The sequence below is a fragment of the Polyodon spathula genome, chromosome 5 (assembly GCF_017654505.1).
Source record: "Polyodon spathula isolate WHYD16114869_AA chromosome 5, ASM1765450v1, whole genome shotgun sequence".
Lineage (NCBI taxonomy): Eukaryota > Metazoa > Chordata > Actinopteri > Acipenseriformes > Polyodontidae > Polyodon > Polyodon spathula.
This window is the reverse complement of record NC_054538.1, coordinates 23,520,265-23,532,457: the sequence shown is the minus strand read 5'-3', so window position 1 is coordinate 23,532,457 and position 12,193 is coordinate 23,520,265. Positions and strand designations below refer to the sequence as shown.

At 40.5% G+C, this 12,193-nt stretch overlaps 1 protein-coding gene across 1 annotated transcript in view; it reads right to left on the bottom strand.

Moving 5' to 3' along the window:
- Positions 1–12,193, bottom strand: part of eys (eyes shut homolog) — a 380,525-nt gene that overhangs the window by 321,540 nt on the left and 46,792 nt on the right. The gene's annotated exons all lie outside the window — the stretch shown is intronic.

Sequence of the window (12,193 nt, the reverse complement as noted above, 5' to 3'; positions counted from 1 at the left end):
TACATTTTGATCTTAGATCACTAAGGGCTACAATTTGATGTTCATGTAAAGAATAAATCGGCATTTATATGAAAGGGCCAGTATCTACAAAATACTTGGATGTGATTCCACCACAGCTGTCCTGCAGGGTCTTGTTAGAAATAAATAACTTTATATTGCGATAGCATTTGCATATCAAAGTGCAATAAAAATTTTGTTTCCAACCATACACTTATGCAAGCAAGACATTTATTCTGGTAAGCCAGTTGATTCAGTTCACTATCAGGTACAGCTGCTTAAAAGCATTTGCAGCTGGAAGGTTTGTTGCAGTCAGCTGGCACAACTCGGGGTAAAGTTGTCATGTTTGAACCACGAACCATGGTAATACAGTATGTATTGATATATACATAGTAGGAAAAAAGCTGCATTTCTCTGTGACAAAATAATGTGTACTAGCAGATTGTATTTTTTAAAACAACCTTTTTTGGACCAGACTGATAAATATGGTATTTTCCATGAATAAATAATGAAATAAAAATCACACTGAATACATGTTCAATTTATAAGTAGTTTATAATGCATTTTATTTGTGGTCTCTGAATCATACGCCTTAACATCTTTTACATTGCCTGTATGCATGGTTATTTTATCACCTTTTTATTTAAACAGAAACCATAAATGAAAAGGAACTGGGTTGTGCCATCCCCTTCATGTTGTGATTTTGAAGGGAGTTTAAGTTGGGCCCTGGTGGAATTCTGTTAGCAAATCAGGAGCAACTGATGTTGCCTTTAAGAAAATGGTAGCCGTAGCAATTGCCTTTACTGTGATTTTGATGAACAAAAAGCTGGTCTTTATTACCATAGCACGACATTGTCAATACCTTTTAGAATTTTGAATGCTTGAATCAGGTCACTACGTAGTCTTCTTTGTTCAAGATTGAACAGATTCAATTCTTTTAGCCTGTCTGCATATAACATTCCTTTTAAACCCAGAATAATTCTGGTCGCTCTTCTTTGCACTCTTTCTAGAACAACAATGTCTTTTTTGTAGCAAGGTGACCAGAGCTGAACACAATATTCAAGATAAGGTTTTACTAATGCATTGTACAGTTTTAACATTACTTCCTATAATTTAAATTCAACACTTTTCACAATATATCCGTGCATCTTGGTGGCCTTTTTATAGCTTCCCCACATTGTCCAGATGAAGACATGAGTCATTGTTCTGAGTCAACAATGTCAGTATCTCCCGTATGTATCTCCCATTTTTATTGCCTGCATTCAATACCTTACACTTTTCTTTATTAAATATAATTTACCATGTGTCTGCCCAGTTCTGAATCTTGTCTAGATCATTTTGAATGACCTTTTCTGCTGCAACAGTGTTTGCCACTCCTATTTTTATGTCATCTGCAAATTTAACAAGTTTGCTTACTATACCAGAATCTAAATCAATCTAGATTAGTGTTAGCAGATGATCTAATACTCATCCCCCTCTATTTTGCCTCCCCAATAGAGATCAACTGAAATCTATCTGAAAAATAAGATTTGAGCCATGGTAGGACAAGGCCAGACAGTCCCACTGTATTTTCAAAATGATTCAATGAAATGGAGTAGACTACAAGTCAGAGCTTATCAGCAGATCATTTATAACTCTGACAAGGGCTGTCTTGGTGCTATGTGCAGCATGGAATCGAGACGAAACTTCTCAGATACACCATTAAGCATTAGAAATGTTTATAATTGACCTTAACCTCATCTAAGGATGGTAAATTGAAGATTGGCCTATAAAGCAGCTAACTTAAGTGCTGAGGGAACTACACCGGAGGAAAGTGAGTCCTTTAAATTTTTTAAAATGTGGGTATTAACAGCATCAGCAAACATCTTTTAAAAGTGTTGTAGGAATAGGATCAGGAGAGCATGTGGTAGCTCTCATATGCTGAACTAGCACGGACAGTTCTTGTAAAGTAATCACACAAAAAGGCTCCATAGGTGCACTCAATTCCTCCTTAATAGAAGGTGTCTGTGCAAACGCATTTTCTGATGTCCAGTATTTTATTTAAAAAAAGTTTAATAAGTCACTGCAGCTAAGAGGGGAGCCAATATCAAGGATAGGACTATTAAGGGAGGGGGATGTTAATTGAGTTGTCTAGGGTAACAAAAAGAAACGTTTTTATTAAATTAGAATAATAAGATGATCTAGCCAATGCCAGAGCCTTCCTCTAATTAACCAGATGGCTCATCCATGCAATATAATGAACATGCAATTAAGATTCCCTCCATCACCGTTCTAATTTACAACCCTCACATTTCAGTTTACGAATTATATCATTAAACCACAGTGAGTCCTTTAAAAAAAAAAAAAAAGACTGAGTTTTAACTGGTGCTATAGTATCTAAGATATCTGTCAAGGCCGTGTTGTGGGTATTAACCAACTCATCTACTGTTAAGGAGCTAGTGACAGGGTCTTCCTTGGGTCACGCGTGTGGGTAGCCGCTGTTCAAGCATACAGAGAGACAGAGGTGGTGTTGAAAAGCCGGCACAGGCGCGCAGGATTTATTAACAAAAACAGAAAACGAAAGTAAAATAAAGGCGGTCATGTGACGTTACCAGCGATGGTAACGCACAGAGGACTAATACAGCAAACTGTACAAAAAGTGCAAATTAAAACACAATACCCCAAACACTCAAAAGGTGCCATGAAAACGGCAGGCCTTGCAGCAGCCCCGAGCTATCTCCCGCGGATGTTTTTAAACTGACGGACACTCGGTCAAGACCCGCCCACTTGCTGATTGAGAACCAGCACAGCCAATCACTTGCTGCCCTTCCCTCAACCAAGCATAGCAGGCAGCAAGTCTCAATCGAGTGCCCGTCTGTAAACAATAATTCAATCAAACAAATCAAGTCCCAAAACGACACAAAATAAACCCATTCCCACATATAAACCACACCAACACTAATCTACCACTGTGCAGGGCAATCGCACTGCCACAGCGCTCAATACACCACAATTTTAATTGTGCGGTTCACAATCTTTGTAGATACTGGCAGATTAACCTAAAAAAACAATGGCAAAATGATCAGAAATAGTGAGATCTTGGGGCTCCCAAGTGGCACATCCAGTAAAGGCGCTCCACGCAGATGTGCCTTGTAGCCTGGAGATCACAAGCTCGAATCCAGGCTATGTCACTGCCAACCATGACTGGGAGTTCCTAGGAGGTGGTGCACAATCGGCCCAGCGCCACCAGGGTGGAGGGAGGGCTAAGTTGGCCAGGGCGGCCACTGCACACCAGTGACCAATGTAGTCTGGCCGGGCGTCTGCGGGCTTGCCTGTAAGCTGCCCAAAACTGCATTGTCCTCCGACGCTGTAGCTCTGGGTGGCTGCATGGTGAGTCTGCAGTGTGTAAAGATGCGGGTGGCTGATGGCACTCGCTTTGGAGGACAGTGTGTGTTCATCTTTGCCCCTACCGAGTCAGCGCAGGGGTGGTAGCAGTGAGATGAGCCTAAAAATAAATTGGTTTTTCAGTATTAGGATGTTTGAAGGCTTCCTTCAAAGTCAGCTGCAGGGTATGTGCCAGACATGGCATCCTTGTGTACTTTGACAGATCAGCATCCTCATAAGTCATCCTCAGCTGTGTCCACAGCAGAATCCATACTTGTAAAAACACCTTTTAAATCTTAACACCTGTTCTGCATTTAGCTAACATAAGCATTCATGATCATAATAAATTACATTAAGAAAATGTAATATGCAAAAGTTTTCTTCAAACATATTCAATGATATATGAATTGAACACTAATAAACGGAAAATCTGCTGTGAAAGTAATCTGAAACAAGCATTAAAAAAAAAAAAAAAAACTAAACTTTTGTAGTTGATTTTTTTGTCAGTGATTACAAAAAAAACTTCTTACAACTGCTGACATGTGGATAGCTGTAGCATACTTTGACAGCTTACTGAAATTTATTACTATCTCTAGTACGTTTAAAGTCTCTGTAATAATGCTGTGAAAGTGCTATATGTACAAAACTATATGTATCCTGCCTTTAAATTTGGCCAATGCAAATGGATTGTAAAATTAAATAAGGACTATTTTTAAACTACACATTTTTTAAGTAACAATAAATTAAGTGTCTTCTCTGAGCATTTTCATGGGCTAATTTAATTGTTTTATGTTTTCATGACCGGTTACAGGCTGATACTTTTATCACGCTATGTGCTTATAATAAGAAACTAAATATAATCTTCTTTATCATGGGCATATATTTGATCCATCCCTCGACACACACCGTTCTGAATAAAAAAAAAAAAAAAAAAAAAAAAAAAAAAACCTCTAGGAATGATCAATAATTTAACCTGCCCAAAAGGACACTCGTTGTCGTGGATTGTTAGAAAAAAAAAATACAGATTGTAAATAAGGAAAAAGGCAGGTCATTAACACATTTTTAACAGCCTTTCCGCTTTCTGATTCAAACACTGCTTTATTTCTATAATTCATTTTTAAAAATCTGTCTTTACAGTAGTTCATAGTTTATAAAACTAAACAGACCCTCAAAGTTTAACGGCTTTCACAATGTTAGCTCCATTATCTGTAATGATCAGTTATAACTTTTTCTCCATTATGTACCAGGTAGCTAGTGTGTGTTTCAGTTTTTACCGTTGACAGAATAATTTCTTTACCATTTTTGTCCATTTCATTTTCAGTTTTCGTTAATGAGTATAACCTTGCCCAGTACAGCGAGCTTTCTGGAAAAAATAATAGTTAAATGGAGAAGCCTCAACCAGGGAAACATTGTCATTAGGCCCAAGCTAAGTTTCAGTTAAAGACAGAATATCAATTTGGTAATCCTGAATAAAATCACTAATTAATTGATCCTTATTAGACAAAAATATGACATCAAATAAAGCTAGTCGTAGATTGGTCCAATCCAGAGAATGACTGAGCAGGGATAATAGGAATTGGACTAAGATTACTGCAGCAGACACTGCTGTGATTACACAGTGGATAGCCAAGATGGCAGGATAAATTTAACCTCAATGTAAATACCTCTTTAGATTCCCTCCCCACCCCAATACCTAGTTAAGTTTATATAGTACACAGATTATTTATGTTTTGACCTGTTTTTAAAAACATATTAGCGCAGTGCATACACTGGTATAAAATCATATTGGTTTACTATGACTTGCCCCATGTAAATTCCCCTCCCACCCTCCAGACAAAATAAAATGGTTGTCCCTGGGTATGAATATCATAAGTGAATGTTGTGATTTACTGTTGCAGCAACATGGTTCTGAATATTTACAGTCTGTTTCTGCAGCAGGCTGAAGTGGGTTGGAAACAAGCTGTGAAGACATGTCATACAAAAGGATTGATTGATTGACTGAGTGCTGAATGGTTTTGCAATAGAAGCAGGCTGAGTTCCCATATGGGTCCCAACTGGCACAGTGAAATTTGTATTAGCTACAAGCTATTAAAACCATAGTAGAGTATTCAACTGTTATTGAGCCTTTAGGAGTGAATCATTTCCCAGGTAATGTAGTGGCAGCGAAGACTTGTGTCCTGGTACAAAAAGGGCTGTTGCCTGTCTGTGGCAAAGTGGTTTGCAGTGTGCAGGTGTAGTGATGGTTTTATTTTTGTAATCCTGATCTGCCGCCCCCTTTCTAGATGGCCGACTTCTACCTAACCCTGGGAATGAATTGTCAGGCCATCCAGTCCAAGGCACATTGTTCCCCTTACACAGTGCTCTCACAGGTCAGGAAGGAGATTTATAACCAAGATTCATTCTTTCTCTGTCCTTGCATGGTGAATCATATGATACATGAAGGGCTGCAATGCCAGATACCACCAAGTTATCTGGACATTGCTGTCCTTCATTGTGCTTAACCACTTGAGTGGGGTGTGGTAGTGACAAGATTGAATGCATGTCCCATCAGGTAATATCATAAAGAGTGAGTAGCCCATTTAATGGCCAAACACTCCTTTTAGACTAAGGAGTAGTTGCACTCTCGAGGGAGCTTGTTTTTACTGAGGTACATGATGGGGGGGGGGGGGGGTTCTACCCCCGTAAACTGTTTGGGACAAAACTGCTCCCAAACCAACATCTGAAGTGTCGATCTGGAGGATGAATCTCTTGGTGAAATATGGTGTGATGAGAGTGGAGGCCTGGCAAAGTCTCTGCTTGATGGTATGAAACACCCTCTGACATTCTCCTGACCACTTAATCAAATTTGGAGCACTCTTTTTAGAGAGGTCAACTAAGGGATTGACCATTGTGGCATACTCAGGGATGAATCTTCGGTAATATCCAGCCAATCCCAGTAAAGACCTCATCTGAGCCTTGGTTTTGGGGTTTGCTGTGTCCACCAAAGCCTGGACTTTGGTGACAACGGGTTTCACTTGTCCATTTCCCATAATAAATCCCAAATACTGAGTTTCTGGTTAGCAAACACATTTTCTCAAGTTGGCTGTAAGCCGGGCAACCCTTATAGAATGAAGGATGGCCATAATCCTAGCTAAATGCTGTAAATAACCAGTGTCAATATACACTTTGCATACTCACAATGTGGGTGTAAGACCTGGTCCATTTGTCTCTGAAAGGCAGCGGGCGCAGTATGTAGCCCAAATGGCATGGTTATAAAGTGAAACAGACCATTAGGAGCTGAAAATGCAGTTCTCTCTAGAGCTGTGTGTTAATGGGATCTGCCAGTATCCTTTTGTCAGGTCCAAAGCGGAGATAAACCTAGCCATTCCCAGTCTATCGAGAAGCTTGTCGATCCGAGGCACGGGGTAGGCGTCAAACTTGGCAATAGCATTTACCTTAAGGAAATCAATGCAAATGCGGTTGGTGCGGTCCTTTTTGGCAACTATCACAATCGGACTGCACCACTCGCTCCTGGAAGGTTCAATCACCCCAAGTTCGAGCATTGCCCATACCTCTTTTCTAACGGCACTTCATTTGCTTTCTGGGATCCGGTAAGGTCTCTCTCGCACCATGACACCTGAGGGAGTGACAATAGCATATTCCACAAGATTAGTTATACCGGGCAAGTCAGAAAAAAAACATAACTGAACTCCTCAATTAACTTACGCAGCTCTCTTTGCTGATCTGGAAGTAACTGTTAACCCATGGCAGGGGCGGCGTCACGCTTGGGCCTGAGGGGCCTGGGTCCACCCATTTTGCTCATGGGCCAACCCAGTTATGGAGCGATTGACAATTAAAAACATTTCATACCAAACTGTATCAGACTGTAATCCACTGCGGCGAGTCTAGCTCATCCTTGTGGTTAAAAAATATATATCCGTCCCACCCACCTCACTATAGTATCGAAATTAAGTGCGTCGGCAGCAAAAATATCGTAACTTTTCTTTCATTGCAAGGCACGCAAGCAACCATGTGCAGCTGCTGTTTAGTTATTTGTACTGTATAAATGGGTAATTGTATGTACAAAATAATGTGATATCTTCTAACAATTGTAAGTCGACCTGGATAAGGGTATCTGCTAAGAATAATAATAATAATAATAATAATAATAATAATAATAATAATAATAATAATAAATAATGCAGAACGTTTAGCCAACTTTGCAGTAAACCGGATCATTAGCTATGTCCCGACACGTTTTGTAAAAAGAAACCAAACCGATGATCAACAAATGCGCCAGTAATGTAAGTACCTACATTTACTTTTATCAATTTGAATTGAGTTGACTGATGCAGCTGAGACGTACTGTATGTTATGTTCAACTCATGCCTCTATTCCTGTTTTGTTTTTGTCCCATGTAACTGACACTTCTAAAGCTCAAAGGGAAATTTTGAAATTCACTTTTAGTCACTGTATGAGAGCTTTTTAAATTTAAGCTCACTTTTGGAAGTCGAATATACGTTTGAGAGCTTTTGTCAGAAACTATCATTTTCTTTGTGTGGTAGTGACTTGTAACTCGGTAATGTTATGGAATTTGTGCTGCTATGTCCGTTGGTGGTATATCGGATGTCTGACTGACAAAATGTTTTGGTAGAGTGTACATTCTTGGAGAATATGGTGCTATTTCTAACAGTATAGTGTCCTCAGTACGCATAATGATAACTACATCATTACATTTACTTCATTAAGTCATAAACGGCCCGTCCATGAAAATTTGGGGCCCAGCCAGGAATTAAATCCTGCTGCATCCACTGCCCAATGGAAAATGTCTCTGGTGCTAGGGGTCTAGACAGGGGCCTAAATCATCATCTACTTTGCCTGGGGTTATAAATAAGGCCTCCCTTGTCTGCCAGGGCTTTAACAAATTCACATGATAAATTTCTCGTTCATTATGGCGATCGGGCTGACTAATTTCATAATTTACTTTTCCTATAGCCCCAATCACCTCATATGCCCCCTGCCATTTAGCACACAGCAGGGAAGAAGCAGCATTACTTGTCTCCTGCTCGAAAGGTCCGAATTTGCACACTTTTATTGTAATGTTGCTGTTTTCGGTGCTGAGCTGACTTGAGAATGTCCTGGGCCAAACAACAGACCAAATCCAGGCGATTTCCAAGTAGGAGCATATGCTGCACTACATTTTTGGACGAGCCTTTGTGCTCTTCCCAAACCCTTTCTCAACAGATTGAGGATGCTGCAAGGTTGTCAGCATTACAATACCTCGAAGGGGGAGAACCCTGTTGAACTCTGCGGCACCTCTTACTGCAAAAATTAGGTAAATCGTAAACTCATAAATCATTTTAGCATCTGCTTTAAGGTTTGATTAAAATGCTCCACAAAACCATTTGTCTGTGGATGATAAACAAATCTCCTGATGGGACATATTTTTTTTATATTTTGTAGACTTGCTGTAACGTATTAGACAAGAAGTTAGTTTCATGTTTAGTCAGTATCTCTTTGGGGATCCCTACTCTTGGCATAATATGCACTAGTTCCTTGGCTATTGCAGCTGCACCAGTTGACCTCAATGGAACTACTTCCATGTATCGTGCTGCATAATCTACCACCACTAATATGTGCATACACCAGAAATTAGAAAGTAGCACATGGTCCACTATGTCCATTGCAATGGTCTCAAAGGGACTAGAAATAATTGGCAGTGGGACCAAAGGGGCGGGCACATGGCTACATATTTCGATACTTCATTATGTTTTGTCAGCTCCAAGGTGCCCTGCAAAAGGGATATCATGCGCCAGACTCATGACCTTGAGTTGACAAGACAGGGGAGCAATCAATTGTGTTACAGGCTGCCCTGTGCACGTGGCAAGGTTTGCTCCATATAACAATTGCCCCTTGATAAGGAAGTGTGGATATACTAGCATCCCAGCACCTTCAACATCCTTACCTTCAATAGAACGGACCTGTTCCCAAGCATACCCAGTGTGGTTTCATTGGTTTGGCCCCACATTAGGTCCGCCCTTGATGCCCATATCTGGTATATTGAAAGTGGCTGGAGTAGCTTCTGTTCTGGATGGCACAGTAACCTCGCCCTATTGGTCACACTTTTTACCAGCTCCCTTTGGCATTTGTTACCATCAGAGCATTCTCCCACCAGACCCCAGCCTCATCTCATTGATGCACCCTCCCATTTTTTGATCCGTCTCTCTTTTAGTTTTTCTAGAACAAAAATAGGGAAAAACATTTCAGCTTATAAGGGAAAAATATCACCAATCTTTTCCTGCCACGTTTACTGGGTGTGGTAGCCTTTCTGCCACCCCTATGAATAGGTGACATTTTATCGGTCCCACTGATGAGTATACTTTGTGTAGGGTATGCTGCCTTGTCTCCATGTATAGAGGAGATAGCAACCTGACCTTGTGGATGCCATGACACACTGCCCAAGACAGCTGTCCGAATTAAGGTTTGCACACACATACCGTGTCCACTAATGTGTGGGTTTTCACATTCCCTAAAACCACATAAGTGAGTCTTTGAAATCCTCAGCTAGTTTCACAGCATCTTCCAGGTTGTCGGGATTGTGGCGCTGTATCCTTGCCTGGGTTTCGGCGCCAACAACATGGCAAAACTGTTTGGTGAAGATAGTCTCACCCATCTGTATGCCTGACTTGTGGGCGGGGCTTAGCCACTGCACCATGTGGTCACGCAATCGCTGTGCGATAACCCTGGGGTGTGTATCCATGGATCTCCGGTACTTCCTAAATCGTACCGTTTGTCTACCCCGCGACGTTCAGGCGCCTAAGAATGGCTTGCTTTACCAGGTAGTATTGGGCGGCATTGGCATCTGTCACGGCCTGATAAGCTGCCTGGGCTTCCCCGATCAAGCAGAGCCTTTGCTGGGTCACCCAGAACTCCTTTGGCCATGATCCGGTGGTAGCCAACCTCTCAAACATGACAAGGTATGTTTCTGGGTGATCCTCCATCAGCATTTTCTGTGCACGTGCCTTTGGAGCCGTCATCACTGGTCCCGTTTGTGGATTGGGTGTCATCGGAAGCCCAACCCTCTCGATTAGAGCCATGTCTCCTCGGACAGCAACAGCACGTGTGGCAAAATGGTTTGCAGTGCGCAAGTTTAGTGGTGATGTGATTATGAAACAGAAGACAGACAAAGTTCACGATACAAACAGGTTTTATTTTTATAATCCTGGTCTGGCGACCACAAAGAATAATCCCTGTTCCAAAACAACAGGTTGCAGTCCCGAAATAATAAGACACAGTTCGTAAATAAAACACAGTAGAACACACACAAAGACATATAGGTTCACAAGTCCAGAGTGCTATAGTGCTCGTGGTGCAGGCTGACGCAGAGGTGTATGAAATGCCTCAATGGTGTGGTGCACATTCCCTAAATTTGATATTAATACCTGAAAAGTGTATAAGAAATGTAACTATCTTGAGAAAAAGGGCCCCTTTATTGAAGACATACTGAACTATGTGACCTACTGAACTGGATGGCTAAACAAGGTGGCACTTGGACTGGAATAGGCTGAAAGGACAATTGAATTATCCACAGATAATTTACATCTGCAACCGCAAGTGTTTGACATGGGGAAGTGGAGAAGGACGTTAAAACATCAAAGGCCTGTGAGTTTTAATGAAGCAAGATACACCAATGACCTCCTGAAAGTAGCTATTTAGCAGAGTGAAAAGACTACAAATACCCAAGCAAAACTAAACATTTTGTGCTCCACATCAAATGCTAAACAATGTGCTGTCACTCTGTTAAGCGAAGCTGCAACTCCAGGACCTAAAAACAGACCTAAGAAAGGACAGATTAAAAACAGACCCAAGACGGGCTGCCTAAAAACAGACCCAAGAAGAAAAAGCAAGCTGCAAGCCAGTCAACGATCACAAGTGGTCAAACCGAGGCCCTGCTGGAGGACTACCGTAAAATTTACAGAGACTATTATCAGACAAAACCGTCTGGGTCCGCTGAACACCTAAAACCACAGTTTCCAAAAGAAACTGTACCCTGCTATTTGGGTAGCTAAACATTCTGTCACAGAAGTGACAGAGCAGATGGGTGCTGTTGCATTGCTCTTACCAAGGACTGAAGACTTTGTTGCAGCTGGTTGTTGATTCTATTAGATTGAAAACTTTGTTGCCAAGTTTGATCCGATTTTGGGATTAAAAACTTTGTTGCTGTTAGGAGAGCCTTTTGTACTGGACACTTCAACAAATTGAGTTTCCAAACCAACAGACCCAAAAGTCTAAGCTACAAGGAATCATTGAGTATAACACCATGTAACAATTTTTTTTTTGTTCCTGGGTAGTAAGCGTTATTTCCTAATTGTTTATGCCTCAAAAGTATAGAAAATGGCTATTATTCCCCACAAACTTTGCTTTTGTGAGCAGGACAGTGATATTTCAAAATATCACTATTTCCAGTGGGAAAATGGGCAAATGTGTGTCTTTTCGTTGACATAAAGTCAGAAAAAAACTACATATGAATCCAAATTAACATGTATTTATACTAAAGTAATACAAAAATGACTACAAAAGATTTAGAAGTGAGTAGTTTTTCGAGATTTACGATTATACTGTAAATACAGTATAATCGTAAATACAGTATAATCGTAAATCTTGAAAAACTACTCACTTCTATATCTTTTGTAGTCATGTTTGTATTACTTTAGTATAAATACATGTTAATTTGGATTCATATGTTGTTTTTTTCTGACTTTATGTGAACGAAAAGACACACATTTGCCCATTTTCCCACTGGAAATAGTGATATTTTGAAATATCACTGTCCTGCTCACAAAAGCAAAGTTTG